General features: G+C 39.2%; 1 protein-coding gene across 6 annotated transcripts in view; it reads right to left on the reverse strand.

Annotated features, from left to right (window-relative positions):
* Positions 1-14,918, reverse strand: part of foxn3 (forkhead box N3) — a 459,373-nt gene that overhangs the window by 416,792 nt on the left and 27,663 nt on the right. Inside the window, exon 1 of one of the 6 annotated variants that reach the window (XM_060829448.1) lies at positions 12,434-12,632. The exons of 4 other annotated variants lie outside the window; for them this stretch is intronic. The gene's annotated coding sequence lies outside the window, so the exon portion shown is untranslated. Of the gene's footprint in view, positions 1-330; positions 473-12,433; positions 12,633-14,918 lie in introns of those variants that run through there. One more of the 6 variants, XM_060829449.1, reaches the window with a different exon arrangement.

Consider the following 14,918-nt stretch of genomic DNA (forward strand, 5'->3'; position numbering starts at 1 on the left):
ACACCAATTTTTTTTTAAAATAAGAAAATCCTCAACTGTGAAGTCTGTAGAAAGAAAAAACAATTTAGTTGCTTTAAGCACTGTACTACTCAGGCAGCCCCTTCAACATATGGCTGCTATGCAGACTACTGAGAATAACAGCTTTGAATTGGAGACAGTGAAGTAAACATTTTCCCAATTACTAACAGCCAAGTATGAAAACCCACATCAATTTACATACACTTCTACAGCTTCAGAATGTCAAATACCAATACAAACACAGACCTTTGACAAATCCACAGTTCACCATACTTTCAGTTTGAAGATACTGAAACATTGAGAATTCAATACCTTTCAAGAGCACGGCATCACTTTCTAAGTGTAATTTGCCCAAACACCAGGTTCAGATGTGAAGACCAAAGCCATTGATTAGTGTTGTACAGCAGTGGAAAAGCCCTCTCTCTTTTAAAAACACTGAAAATAGAAGGGAACTGCATACATAGTCAGCAAGTCAGCGAATCCTTTTCACTTCCTTCAGTTCAAGAAAACAAGCGACTGACACATTTCCTGCCAACGGTCCTTCCCTCAGATTAAAAAAAACTTCCACCAACAGGAAATCCTTGAACTTACACATGTTGCTGTAAGACTTTATTTTATTTGTGTATTCTTTTAATGATTAAAAGCTTTTCAAATTTGAATACTGCAGTAGGCAATTTAAGTTATTTCACTACACTGAACAAAATAGTTCTAACATTTTTTTCTATTTTAAAAAGTTCTGTTCAGTTAAATTTTAGTTTGAATATATGCTGTGTATGTGCAGCTAATCATCATTCAACCAATTGACAAGTAAACAAAGCCAAAATATAAATAATTTCCTCCCAAGAAAGCGAAGCTTTAGGTTTCAGAATGGTTAGAATTAAGCAATTAGAACCTTTGCTTTTGGGGCATCTAGCTGCAGCATATTCATATGCGGAGGGCAGACCGTTACACACAGCCTAGACAGCTGCCTAAAATGGAATTCTGTTCATAGTCTTGCAATAAACTTCACATTTAGTTCAGTTTACTTTCTGCAACAATTCTGTTAAATATCAGTTGGAGAAAATGAACTGAATTCTTCAATGTAGTATTGCCCACATGTTCAGTTAACACATCACAATTTTGAAAAAAATTACTAAGGGAAAAACCTTGCTGACTAAAGTTGTGGTACCACGTCAGCAACTGAATAAACGACCTTGATTTGACAGACATATACTCAAGTTTCAACAGATGACATGGGAAAGTGCGCAGAGGCTAATGCTTCATGCACATGAACAGAAATACAGCTATCCTTTTTAAGGTGGTGGGGGTGTCTTACCTTAATCTCCATGGCAACTGTGCCTCTGCTTGGTTATTGGACACCCTCAACTTCCTGTGGCAGCAGGAACATGCAAGTCTGAATGCACGTCTTTTAGAACTACACACACTTCGTGAAATAGTATCTCTTCCACAAGAGGGAGTGATTTTAATTTCAGAAATTGAGAAAAATAGCATTTTAGATCGGAACTTTTCATAGAAATTCAAGATGCAGCTGTCTTTTGTCTAACATTCCATTTCATGGATTCAAAAAGATCTCAATTCAGGAGAAATAGCCATTAAGTCAACACCAAGAATGCACATACAATTCATATTTTTACAGACAGCATAAACATTAAGCACTAAGTGCATTTCAGTATTTCCAATAAAAGTCTGTGTCATGAAGGAGGGAGAAGAACTGCAGCAGCTGAACATCATGTCACAATTACATCCCAAGTAAGTAATATATTGGAACATTCTCCAAACATAAGCTTATACAAGACACTAGGTCATTTCCAGCTGCAACATTCTGTCCAAGTCAAGACACCACAATTTAGCAAAGACAAAATGACTCTGGAGAGAGAGAAAACAAGATAACAATGCAAATAATCTTTGAGACTAATAGACTGTTGAAGTTGAGTTATTTTCAAGAACAGAAAAGGCCACAAGATTTGGTAAAGGTGCTCAGCATCCTGAAAGGCTTACAGTACATGAGGAGAATGTTTTTTCCAATAGATGAAGGGTCAAAAAAGCCACCACTATCATCGTATTGATATGCCACTTTAAGGCCGCTGCCAATCTCCTCAAGCATAGGAAACTATAGAGCCTGTTTGATCTAGTGTAATAGAGGAAAATCAATTCCAGACTAACTCAAATGGTCTCTTCTGATTAAAAATGTTTTATTACAAGTTAGCAACAACTTACAACATAGATATAATGGACATTGCTAGAGGCTTTCAGACCACTAGATCTGTGGTCTTATTCCTCTGCAATCCCAAAAACTGTTCTACCCACAAGTCCATAAGACATCACAGTGGGTGGTTAATAATGACATTCCTCAGTATTCACCCTATTAGACCTGCATAGAACCAGTACTACTACAGCATGCTTTTACTCAAATAAATATGTTCAACCACAATTTTATGCAGATAGACTGCTGGGCAGAGTCGAAGCTTCTTAAACTCTGACTTGATTCTGCATTTTAGAAATAAGTTTAACAGCAAACTGCGATATACCCCCCTTTCAAATGAAAATATTAAATCTCAGTGCAATCATTTATTTTCTATCGCATCACTACTAAATCAGGCCTTAAATCAATAAACAGTCACATCTTCACTGGCAAAGAAACATTGCAATAAAATCTTTGCCACTAACTCTTATAGAAAAAAAGAGTTCAAATTCAAAGCATTAACTTCACTTGTTTATTTGCCCTGTCCCTCAAAATATATTTTTAAAAAGCGCATTTGGAAATATCACTAGTCTGTAGTGAGTAAAGTATTAGATCTATAAAATTATACACACTTGGTATCTAAAGAACGAGGACATGTTGAGAACGTCTGCTCTGGACTAAAATCAAGAAATTTCCAGACCCTTGGATCTCATTAGTAATTATAAATCTCCTGCTCTTCATTTTGAACTTAAAATGTTAAAGTTTTCACCACCCTCTGGGATAGAGAATCCCAAAAGTTCACACTGAGGAAAGAACTCCCACCTGATCAGAATCCTAATAAACACAGTCTAAGAATAAAAGTTGAGACCAAACAGCAAGGGGCGACATCCCGTTTCTACTAACCTTTCATAATTTTGAACTTTGTTTCCTATCTTCTCTCATTCTTCTAAACACCAGAGAAGATAGGCTCACTCTCTCCTCATAGGACAATCCCACCATTCAAGCATTCAATCAGTCTGATGAACCTTTCTGCACTCCCTCTATGGCAAGTATGTCCTTCCTTACAGAAGGGAAGCAGAACTACATATAATACTGTCAAACCAGTATTCTTTACGATTGAAGAAGAGTTCTTTGCTACTGCACTCAAATCTTCTGATAAAGGCTAACATAAAAAACAATTCTGTAGGTAAAGTTTATTAATTCACTTCTAAGATGTAGACATCAATGGCTGGTCAGCATTTATTGTCTACTCTAGCTGCCCTCAAGAAGGTGATGGTGAGTTGCCTTCTCAAACTGCTGCAAAGCATGTGCTGCAGGTAGACCCACAATGTCCATGGAGGGGGAATTCAGGATTTTGACCTCGCAACACTGAAAGAATGGCAATGTATTTCGAAGCCAGGAATGCAAGTGACTTAAAAAGGGAAAGTTGCAGATAGCAGTGTTCCTGGGTAACCGCTACCCATGTCCTTCTACATGGAAGTAGCCGTGGGTTTGAAAGGTGCTAAGGATGTTCAGTGAATTTCTGCAGTACATCTTGCAGATCACATTGCTGCTGAGCATCAGTGGAGGAGGAAGTGGATGCGAAGCCAAGCAAGATTCTTTGCCCTGGATGATGTCAAGCTCTTCGTGTTGAGAGAGCTGCACCCATTCAAGTAAGTGGGGAGCATTCAGTCACACTCCTGATTTTCCCTTGTAGATAGTGGTCGGCTGCATGCTTGCTGGATCTCCTTGCTAGCTTTTAGTAACTTATGTTCAAGGATATTCTGGGTAATCCAAGATGGAGGAAGTTAAAATTTCTGCTCCTTTTTTTTTGAGGTATTTTTGGTGTTGGAGGTGATTTCCTCAAATTCCAGGAGCAGCAATTACTGTTTTATATGCTGTTGCATTGTTTTGGAACTTTGGAAAAATGTCAAAACAACAGCAGTTTTAAAAAGGGCGAAGAGCAGACAAAGGAAGCACATGGTGGGGGGGTTGGGGGGGGGGGGGGGGAAAAGAGAGGGAGAGGGAGAGGGAGAACATTGTAGTGAGTACCGTTGGTTCTTTCTTGATTAATGTTTTTGGAGAGAAGTCTCTTTATTAAACTTAAAATATAAGCCATAACTATTAATTTAACCTGGGGCAGTGTTTGTAGAGGAATAAGACGGTGTTATTTTCTGGGTCTGTAGATTGTGAAGGAGCAAAAATGGCTTTTGCAGTGATATGTACTTCTTGTCAGATGTGGGAGTTTAAAGAGAGTTTAAGGGCTACTGCAGATTATATCTGACCTAAGGGGCAACTTTTTCACACAGAGGGTGGTGCATGTATGGAATGAGCTGCCAGAGGAAGTGGTGGAGGCTGGTACAATTGCAACATTTAAGAGGCATTTGGATAGGTATATGAATAGGAAGGGTTTGGAGGGATATGGGTCAGGTGCTGGCAGGTGGGACTAGATTGGGTTGGGACATCTGGTCGGCATGGACAGGTTGGACCAAAGGGTCTGTTTCCATGCTGTACATCTGTATGACTATGATACCTGTGGGCCTTTGGACACAACCTCTTCCCAATCTCTCACCGTTTGAAAAAAAATACTTTGGATCACTGTTCTTAAAGTAGATAAACTTCAACCTGTGTTGCTGTCTGCCACTTGCTCAGCATGTCTTTTTAAAAACCCTTGAAGCCTTTGTGTGCACTATTTTTCCTGCACTTTTACTGGTTTGAATGAGTCGTAGCAAGTAACAAATAACAATATGCATATTCTACACTGTTTCCCTTGTTTCAAATCCACTTGTCATCAACATCCCATTTAGCACATCAAACTCTGAAATGAACAAAAACCTCTGGTAGCTGCTCCTAAACCCCAACTGACGTTATAGCAGAACTACAATTAAAATCAAAAAGGAAGAAGAAATAACAGTTGCAATTTAGTTAATTAACTTCAGAATGACAAGTTAACAAAGCCACAATTTGAGTAGCAAAATCAGTAAACAGTTAAAGTTTAATGACATTACATCAAGGGCTTTTCTTGGAAAGTAAAGTATAATGCTCAATTCCCAAAAACCAATAAAAAATACAAATTGCTCAGCTTGCCATCAGTTATCGTTCAGATTTGTGAGAAGAGTACCAGAGATTTGGATGCTCACTTACATATAGTTACTAGAAAACATGAATTGATCCAAAAGGTTAACTAGAGAAACACAGCATCATCGTTTAATACTGAAAAACTATCTCCTGTTTCCGTTTCCAATAATGGAATGGGCAGTAATCAGAGGACATGGAATCAAGCGCATTATTAAATAAATCAGGGAGGAAGACAAGACTTATTGGTCTCACACAACAAATTCTGATATGGAACGTGTCGCTTGAAAAAATGGCACAGGTGTGCGTATGTGGGGGGGAAAGAGGAAAGGGCATGCACACACAAGAGACAGACAGAGACAGAGACAGAGAGAGAGAGAGAGAGAGAGAGAGAGAGAGAGAGAGAGAGAGAGAGAGAGAGAAAGAGAGAGAAAGAGAGAGAGAGAGAGAGAGAGAGAGAGAGAGAGAGAGAGAGAGAGAGAGAGAGAGAGAGAAAGAGAGAGAGAGAGAGAGAGAGAGAGAGAGAGAGAGAGAAAGAGAGAGAGAGAGAGAGAGAGAGAGAGAGAGAGAGAGAGAGAGAGAGAGAGAGAGAGAGAGAGAGAGAGAGAGAGAGAGAGAGAGAGAGAGAGAGAGAGAGAGAGAGAGAGAGAGAGAGAGAGAGAGAGAAAAGATGCATTGCCAGGGTGATGCTTCGGACAGCTCTCTTCTTTCATACCAAAATTTGTCTTTACCCTGGTAATTTTGGCAAATTGACCTGATCAATTCAAGATGAAAAGCTCTCTCAAAAATATATTTTGTCTTACAATATTCATCTTTATTAGTGCTCAGGTCTCAATTTTCTTTTTCTGAAGCAGCACAAGTTTTGTAGACTTGATAAACATATCAACAGTCATATATATCAAAGCTCATCAGAATATTGACATTAATACCTATACTTGTAAAGAAACAAATTTAAAAAAGGATGGAAAACAAATTTTGAATCAAGGTACCTGAGCAAACAAACTGTTTAAATCAAGCATAAATCTTTGACGTCAGGGCACAGAAGCAATAGCTCCAAATCTAGCAGCACAATTTAGGAGCCTCACTGATGAGGTGACATACAAAAGGTAAAAGTACATGTTATCAACCATGAAGCAAAAAATGTTTTAAAATGGAACGGTCGCTTCAAATTGGAAGAGGCAGCATTAAAAAATTTGAAGCAAAAGACTTGAGAAAGGTAGATTTAAAAAGGTGACTCCTCCTTGTATATATACTTTCTGCAACATGCTCTGAAAAAGACTATGACCTTTAGCTAAAAATAATTATCCATTGAAAACAGCATTCCCTATAAAAATCACCAAGTGTTATAAACTGTCAAACATAGAAAACAGCTTGTGGTCATTCAGATCTTTGAGACTGCTCAGTCGTTCAATACGATTGCTGCTGATTGTGAAGCTTAGTACCCTGTTTCCACTTCCTCCTCATACCAAATAAACCCTTTAGTCCTAAGACCTATATCTCACTCCTCCTTGAAAGTGTGGGGGCATTCTTAAGGTGGTATTCAGGAAGGCAAAGAAAGTTAAAGATCACCCAAAAAGATTCTACAAATACACTAAGAGCAAGAGAGCAACTAGAGCATGAGTAGGAACCCTTAAGGATCAACAAGATGTCTTTGGATTGAACCTCATGAAATGGGAGAGAACTTAAATGAATACCTTGTGTCAGTTTTTTTCAACAGTAAAAATAAAAGATAGAGAACTCCGGGAAATGAATATTGATGTACTGAAAACATAATAAGAGGAGGAGGAAGGTTGGAGGTCTTAGAAAACATAGATTTGTGCGAAGATTTGTAGCTCGGGTGCTCGTTGTTGTGGTTCTGTTCGCCGAGCTAGAAGTTTTTGTTGCAAACGTATCGTCCCCTGGCTAGGAGACATCATCAGTGCTCTGGAGCCTCCTGCGAAGTGCTTCTTTGATGTTTCTTCCGGTATTTATAGTGGTCTGTCCTTGCCGCTTCCGGGTGTCAGTTTCAGCTGTCCGCTGTAGTGGTTGGTATATTGGGTCCAGGTCGATGTGTTTGTTGATGGCGTTTGTGGATGAATGCCATGCCTCTAGGAATTCCCTGGCTGTTCTCTGTCTGGCTTGCCCTATGATAGTGGTGTTTTCCCAGTCGAATTCATGTTGCTTGTTGTCGGAGTGTGTGGCTACTAGGGATAGCTGGTCGTGTCGTTTCGTGGCTAGTTGATGTTCATGTATGCGGATTGTTAGCTGTCTTCCTGTTTGTCCTATATAGTGTTTTGTGCAGTCCTTGCATGGTATTTTGTAAACTACATTAGTTTTGCTCATGTTGGGTATTGGCTCCTTTGTTCTAGTAAGTTGTTGTCTGAGCGTGGCTGTTGGTTTGTGTGCCGTTATGAGTCCTAAGGGTCACAGTAGTCTGGCTGTCAGTTCTGAAACGCTCCTGATGTATGGTAGTGTGGCTAGTCCTTTTGGTTGTGGCATGTCCTCGTTCCGTGGTCTATCTCTTAGGCATCTGTTGATAAAGTTGTGCAAAACTAATGTAGTTTACAAAATACCATGCAAGGACTGCACAAAACACTATATAGGACAAACAGGAAGACAGCTAACAATCTGCATACATGAACATCAACTAGCCACGAAACGACACGACCAGCTATCCCTAGTAGCCACACACTCAGACAACAAGCAACATGAATTCGACTGGGAAAACACCACTATCATAGGGCAAGCCAGACAGAACAGCCAGGGAATTCCTAGAGGCATGGCATTCATCCACAAACTCCATCAACAAACACATCGACCTGGACCCAATATACCAACCACTACAGCGGACAGCTGAAACTGACACCCGGAAGCGGCAAGGACAGACCACTATAAATACCGGAAGAAACATCAAAGCAGCGCTTCGCAGGAGGCTCCACAGCACTGATGATGTCTCCTAGCCAGGGGATGAAACGTTTGCAACAAAAACTTCCAGCTCGGCGAACAGAACCACAACAAACATAGGTAGATAAATCTCCAGAACCCAAACCAAATGAAATCCCTGGACTTTGTGGGAAGTTGAGGAAATTGCAGGGCTCCTACCAGAAATGGTTGTGTCATTTTGTATGTGTATTGAGTGTGTACTGAGTGAGTTAAATGGGAGGCAATGGCCTACTGGCATTTTCAATAGACTATTAACCCAGAGACCCAGGTAATGTTCTTTTTCACTGGAGCAGAGGTGGTTGAGGGGGTTACCTTATTAAGGTTTATAAAAATCATGAGGAACATTGCTGAGGTATATGACAAGGGTCTTTTCCCTAGGGGGAAGGAAGTTCAAAACTAAAGTCATATTTAAGGTGAGGAGAAAGATTTAAAAAGAACTTTGTTCATGTGTGGAATGAACTGCCAGAAATAGCAGTGACACAGGAACAGGTAAAACATTTAAAAGATATTGGATAAATTCATGAATTGGAACAGTTTGGAGGGATATGGGCCAAACACAGACAGGTGGGACTAGCTTAGTTTGGGTACAAGGTCAGTGTGGACCAATAATTCAATGACAGTGCTTCGACCTTCACCTTGAACTGCTTTCTGTGGCAGCGAACTACACAGGTTCACCATACTCTGGCTGAAGAAATTTCTCACCTCAGTCCCACCCCCGTGACCCTTGACTCTAGACTCCCCAGTCAACAGGAATATCCTCCCTGTATTTACCCTTTATAGACCTGTCAGAATTTTATAGGTTTTCTTATGAGATCCTCCACAGTTTGTCTAAGTTCCAATGAACAGAGGTAACCACTGCTGCCCATCATACTTCAGTACTGACATCCCAGGAATCAGAGTCGAGTGTATGGTTGTTGTGGTTCTGTTCGCCGAGCTGGGAATTTTTCTTGCTAACGTTTCGTCCCCTTTCTAGGTGACATCTTCAGTGCTTGGGAGCCTCCTGCGAAGCACTTCTGTGCTGATTCCTCTGGCATTTATACTGGTTTGAATCTGCATCCAGCGAGCAGCGAAATCAACATTGAAAACCGGTGATACCAACAACGAGAGTAGGATTAGAACCCACACGTGCAGAGCACAATGAATTAGCAGTCCATCGCCTTATCCTCTCGGCCACCTCGTCACATTCACTGCTCATTGGATGCTGCCTGAACTGCTGTGGTCTTCCAGCACCACTGAGAATCCACCACATGGTTGTCCTGTCGAGTCCAGAGCAGGTTTCCTAAAGGATGATTGTACACAGATGTTTCTTTTCCCCAGTGAATGACAACTATTAGACACTTCATTCCAAATTTTTATTGAGATCTGCCATAGCAAGATTCAAACCTAAGTCCTCAGAACATTTCTAGGGCCTGTGGATTATTAGTTTAGCAATAATACCACTAGGCCATGCCTGTCCTGGATCCTGTGGAGTTTTCAGCCCTTAAACCCATCAATTTCCCCAATATAAATTTCCATCAGCTCAACCCTCTCACTAGACCTAGAGTTACCCAAAACATTTGGGACATGATTTGTATCGTCGTTTGTGAAGGACGAATCAAAGTACACATTTAGTCATTCTGCCATCCCTTTGTTACCCAATATAGCTACCCTTGTTTTTGACTAAAGGGATCTACAGTTGTCTTCACTTAAGTGTCAAGTAATCATTAAAGGTTTTGAGAATGCTAACATATACCTTCAAGAAATGAAACAAAAGTTACTTCAATCCATCTGTCCCACTAAAATTATAAAGCAAGTTCTGTCCAGTTTGGAGCATTCAACTACAGCATTCACAAATGCAGTACTACAAATCCACAGGAAAATACAGTTGTAAGGGGTATGCAAAACATGGGAAAGGTCAAATGATACAAATATATTAAATAGGGAAGGACTTATACAAAAACATTGTTTACTGTCTAAGACAAAAAAAACTTATTCCATTGTTAAACGTATAAGTTCCATGCAGCATGAGAAAATATATTTAATTGTATTTTTTTTAAAAACTCAATTTGGTGACTTAAATACTCAGCTATGCCAACTATTTCCAAGGCCTTAAAACTGAATTTTAAATACTTTAACCAAAAGAAAGCAAGATACACTTTGTTGAACACTTGTGGTAAAATTAAATATCTTCCAAAGAATTACTACCTACCAACATTCTCCACTGTGGCACTAATGTTGCAAACAGAAGTGCATATCACTCCTAAATCTGGAGGAACATTTTGGTTGATCACCTGTACTCAGTTTTGAGATCTTTTCTGACTACTGAAATCTGTTCAACCACCTGCCAATGCAATATATTGAATAGATGCAAAGAAAAAAAACATACAAAACAAAAATGCATAAAGTACGGAAGGTTCTGGAATTCTGGTAAAATTGTCTACTTAAACCAAAGAAAATAAAATTGGGTTTTTCATACTACTTGGGTACAATGCATCCCTGGGAGTACAAATTATTAGGGTGTTAGACTTTTCCATCTCCGACATCTGAGAAGATCCAAGTGAGAAGAAATAATTGGTCTCAAAATAAGGGGGAGAAATTTGTGATGCAAACCATAAGGCAGCAATGAATTTTTTATGAACTCAAAAGTTAGGTACTAGAATGCACTTTACTAATGTGCACTGGCTCCTTGCAGTACTATATTGGTGTAGGACAACAGAATGCAGACAAACAAAAATCTACTTTAGAAAAAATACTGTCTGAAATGCTAACATTAATATATACTTAATGATCAAACAGACCTGTGTGTAGTTATATTTTATGCTGCATAGCTGTCAATATTCAAAGCCACAATTAAACCGAAAAACCTGTGCACAAAGGGTCAAAACCAACAAGTTGGCCAGCAAGTCAACAATATTGAAAATAACTGCACAAAACCAAGACAACTCAAGAGTCATTGATTAGATGCCACCTAGTTTGTTTTAAAATTCCTCATATTATTGTAGGAAGCAAAATCAGAGGCATAGTTTTGAATTTAGTGGGAAACAACAAGCTGTCCATATATTGCAGAGAACTCAGTGACAAATTTAAATTTTGCATATTTAAGACTCTGTTTTCTTGGAGCATTTACTTAAATCACACAAAATGCATTGAGACAATCAATTGTTTTTTTTTAATCTTGTAAATTTATCACCAGGTCCCATAGCCAAGAATTTTCAATCATTCGTTTAGCTAAGAGGAAAATACTGTCTTGAACACAAGGTGAAATGCCTGTTCAACTTCACAACGTCCCATAGGATGTGTAAGCATTGACCTGATCCATCAGAACAAGGAACAACTGAAGTTTAAACATCTCAGTTGAGTATACAGTAAATATTGAGCCCAACTTTCTGAACTGCGGCAAAATTGCACAATGAAGAAACCTGCAAGAGAAATAGATAACTTGGAAACAACCTGAGACATGAGAGTTTGATATTACTTCATTCGCTTTGTGTGGTAAAATAATGTTTTTCCACGTTTATCAATAAATAACTTGCAATTTGAAAAGCATTCAATTGAACCATAAAAATTAAACTGAGAAAAGCTACAAAGTGATCGCTATCTTTAGTTATTTTAATCCCGAGTGGGTTGCACATCCTCCATTAACTAATACAATCCGTGGCCTATTGTTATCAGCCGTGTACTGTAAAGTTAGGAGGCGTTAAACATTGCACTAGCCCAAATAAGCCTCCATCAGGTCAGCGTAAAACGCTTTTTTTCCATTATGTAAGGGAACATCATTTCGAGCCACTGAATGGGACAAAACTGTAGTAACGAAGCCCACAAAAGAGAAGCTATTTAATAAAGTCAACGAAAGAGGAGAAAATTTAAAATCCCTGCTCACAAATCCCTAGTTTCAATGAACTGGAAGCATATAATAAACGGCAATCGCCACAGGGAACAACAGAATAGCCTGTCCCTTACAGATTTTACAAATGTACGTTTGCAAAAAAAAAAGCGAGGCTTGCACACAAACACTGACGTGCCGCCCTGTGCACAGCACAGGGTCATCCACAACAAGACAAACACCGCTGTAAACGTTTTAACATTGGCGGAGCTTTTTTTTCAGTAGATCGGATAGATATAAAAAGATTTTTAAAGCATCAGGTATGTGCTGAATTTAAAATTGTGCACTGCAGCAACAAGAACCGGAGACAGCAAAAAAAAATGCAGCCCAGACGCCTGTGAACATTAATGAAATCAGAGCTGCCCAAAGATTGACTGAGATGCTGATTTAGTAACCTTTTTAATCCCGTGCTTTCGCTCCCTTCTCCTGCTATGAATCCACTCCGCATCCGCCCAGGCTACAAAACAACGATGTCCATTTCATATTCCACCCGGTAATCCTCACTGGCTTGCTTCAGTGTTGTTTTCAATCCTTTCGGAGTTGCAAATAATATCCCAACCCGACTATTTTTTAATTCACAGCCCGCACGTTAATGCGTCCTCAATTCTTTTCCGTCCTTTTCCAACTCATCGCACCAGAAGGGACAGGGAGATGTCCTCCGGGTCCTAATGCTCCCGCTAAGCAAGCGCGGTGCGAGTTACTCAAAACGTTCACTAACCTTTCTCTACGTCCGTCAACAAACCGTTGACAGAAATGTTGCTCACAGATTGCAAGCAACACAAATTGCTTATTTCAAAGGGGCATGGCTCTATTAGACACTTTCACCCTCCACCTCCAATCAACTTTGCATTTATTTCTGCATTTTCTCTCGCCAACCGCTTCCCCAACAAAACAAAAACACTTTGCAGATTTCTCGTCTCTCTCATGATGCTTTCGCTACTTCAAATTTGTGAGCAAAACTGTTTCCAGCTGGGTACAGATGCATTAATACAGTACTGATAAAATACCCCATTCCAACACACAATCGGACCATTCCCTAGTTTCTTGCGCTATTACTATATACTAAGCCAAGGGCCTTTGAATCATTCTCCCAGTCCATAATTCAAAACAAGCTGATGTTGCCACTACATTCTAACATTGAAAGCCTAGTTTTTGCGTCTGTATGATATAGATGGCCACATACCACTTTAGAATGGCTTTGCACTCTTAACTATCGCTTGTACCATCACAATTGTTACAAAATAGTATTTTGTTCTTCACTCAGATCGCCCCATTTTTTTCAAACTAACTCCTTGTCCAAGATCAAAAGTCAAAATAGTTCAATCACCGATTCACATTCCTGTAAACATACCTTAATTTCACTTGCAAGAAACATTTTGGCCATAACAGATGATTCATACTCTAGGTATAAAACAAAAGCTTCTAAATTTGGCATAAAAAACAAAATAAATCTCCAAAAGTTGGGATCTCTGGCATTGGTCTGCCACACACAGAGCAGCATGGTTATTATTCAATGACTATGCTACTACATCCTCATTTGTGCACTTCACCCTGACAACACTAGCAGTCTGCCACAAAGGAAAACAAGAATGAAAAAGCATTTTGTATATATTTTGTACACAACAACAGATGGCTGGGGATGAATTACGGACATGTGGATGGTCAGTCTTTGGTTTTGAATTGCATGCATACTCAAGGCGTCAGCACTCATGCAAATAAGCCCCAAACCAACTCTTGTCCTGGCTAGCACTTCTGCTACACAAGATATAACAGGCTATAGCCGGAACTTTTTAGTAAATAAAAAAAAATTCACAATAGCTGTTATCGAGCCTTGCAGTGTGGAAGCTGGATATTTTGTACTCTATGCATCAGAAAAATGTGTAAAACAAAGGATGAATTTATAGTGTACTTTTCACATTTAAAGGGCATTTTCCCAAAACTAAATGAGCAAGTTATTTAAAAAGTCACCATAACAATCTAGTAAAACAGAGCAAACAATTGAGCACGGAAACTGAGACTTGGAAAATAATTTCTTAAAGTAAAATGATCAATAAATCTTCCAAATCATCACTGGGGACAGTCTGCCAATAATTAACATGCAGCAAATATCAAACTAACTGGAATTTTTCAGCTAGAATAGATCTCTCAATTTCTCAATATCTCGAAGTCCCCAAATTTCCCATACTTCTACTGCTGGCCCTTAATGGAAGAGGACAAAAGAAAGAAGTATTGCTGCAAACTTACAAGACATTGGAGAGACTGCATCCACAGTATTGCATACAGTTTTGTTCTTACTTCAGGAGGATAAAGTTGCACTGAAATATGTGTTCATAGAAGGATCATTAGGCTGATTTCTTAATAAGAAACTTTTTTTGTGGTAAAGTTCAGCCCTTCCATCACTGATACATTTTGATGGCAGTGTACACCATCTACATGATGCACTGCAACAACTCTCCTGAAAGTCACTATCGGAGTATCCATACCACATTGACTACTCAAGATGGCAGCTCATCACAATCTTCCCAATGGCAAGCAGGAAAGGGTAAGAAATGATGGCCGAGCCAATGGCATCAAAATTCCAATGAATTACTTTTAAACTTTAATCATTGTTGCAACACCTAGACATTAGTGGTGACAATTTCAACCTTCGCAAAGTGCTACATAACTGAAGGAAAAATTTGTGCTACCTCATCAGTAGCCAATAAAGGTGACCATCTACTCCAACTATTAGATGCTGCAGACTGACCTATTGAAATTTTTGACAGATAAAACTTCGAATTCATCACACTATATCCAATGAAAATTACTAAATCACAGATGGAAACAGATATCTGACCAGATTCACTGTTTTATAAATTGCCACATTGAGTGAAAAAAATC

Source organism: Hemiscyllium ocellatum, chromosome 8, assembly GCF_020745735.1.
Source record: "Hemiscyllium ocellatum isolate sHemOce1 chromosome 8, sHemOce1.pat.X.cur, whole genome shotgun sequence".
In the NCBI taxonomy this organism is placed as follows: domain Eukaryota; kingdom Metazoa; phylum Chordata; class Chondrichthyes; order Orectolobiformes; family Hemiscylliidae; genus Hemiscyllium; species Hemiscyllium ocellatum.